This window comes from Adiantum capillus-veneris, chromosome 5, assembly GCF_014529385.1.
Source record: "Adiantum capillus-veneris isolate H3 chromosome 5, ASM1452938v2, whole genome shotgun sequence".
NCBI classification, from domain to species: domain Eukaryota; kingdom Viridiplantae; phylum Streptophyta; class Polypodiopsida; order Polypodiales; family Pteridaceae; genus Adiantum; species Adiantum capillus-veneris.
Window position 1 is genome coordinate 124229829 of NC_140935.1, and position 1290 is coordinate 124231118.

At 49.2% G+C, this 1290-nt stretch overlaps 1 pseudogene; it reads left to right on the plus strand.

Annotated features, from left to right (window-relative positions):
- The first annotated feature begins 614 nt into the window (after nucleotides 1-614).
- LOC147458040 (uncharacterized protein At4g28440 pseudogene) lies at nucleotides 615-999 on the plus strand (annotated as a pseudogene).
- Nucleotides 1000-1290: the final 291 nt, after the last annotated feature.

The following is a 1290-nucleotide window of genomic DNA, read 5'->3' on the forward strand; positions in this document are numbered from 1 at the left end:
TGATGAACCGCCCCAGGCCCATCTCTCTCTCTCTCTCTCTCTCTGTGTGTGTGTGTGTGTGTGTGTGTGTGTGTGTGTGTGTGTGTGTGTGTGTGTGTGCGTGTTCACATACAGACACGCATCTCTAGCGCCTCGTCGATAGCTAGCTTGGCAGAGCTCAAGGAAAGAGGGCAAGGTTTGTGCGTGTAACAAAATACCTCGTCCAGCTCTGTTGATAACATTTGATGAGGCAAGCATTTTTGAGCGATCTGCAGACAAACATGGACTACTCTCTCTCTCTCTCTCTCTCTCTCTCTCACACACACACACACACACACACACACACACACACACACACACACACACACACACACACACACACACACACACACACACACACACACACACACACAGTAAAAAAAAAACTCTTTGAAAGAGTGCGCACCGGCGCGCGCTCTTTGAGAGAGCTTCTTTTTTACGAGAGAGAGAGAGAGAGAGAGAGAGAGAGAGAGAGAGAGAGAGAGAGAGAGAGAGAGAGAGAGAGAGAGAGAGAGAGAGAGAGAGAGAGAGAGAGAGAGAGAGAGAGAGAGAGAGAGAGAGAGAGAGGGAGAGGGAAGGGGGACATAATTGTAGGCATGGTGGTGTCAAAGCAGAAACAGGGGACGGAAATTTATAAGGTGCAAGATCTAAGGCCCGGCACAGCCGGCCACAACCTGGTGGTGAAGGTGCTGAGCGCCAAGCAGGTGATGCAGAATTCAAAGAGCCGCTTCGCTACCCCTCAGAGCACCCCTTTGCGCTTGGCTGAATGCGTTGTTGGTGATGAGACTGTCGTGATCATTTTTCCTACCCATAATCAGCAAGTGGATGTAATGCAGGAAGGTGCCAGAGTGATCGATATGTTTAGGGCCTCCATGCGCCTTGCAGTGGACAAGTGGCAAGGCTCTATTGAGGTGAAGATGGAGCCTGCCAGACAATAATCTATCATTGATTGAGCTCAAAGTAATCCTTGTAGATGAATAACGGTCTTTTGTGGTGATCTTATTTTAAGAGAGAGAGAGAGAGAGAGAGAGAGAGAGAGAGAGAGAGAGAGAGAGAGAGAGAGAGAGAGAGAGAGAGAGAGAGAGAGAGAGAGAGAGAGAGAGAGAGAGAGAGGTATACACAGTCTCGTCCGTTCAGCAGACGCTTCGCTGAGGAAGGCATCAAACGTGCTAATGATCATATTAGTCAGTTCTCCTCTCTTACATACAAGCTGCACCTTCGCCTTTCACATATGCACCTCCTCTACGTTTCCATTTACCTGCTCCGGCACGG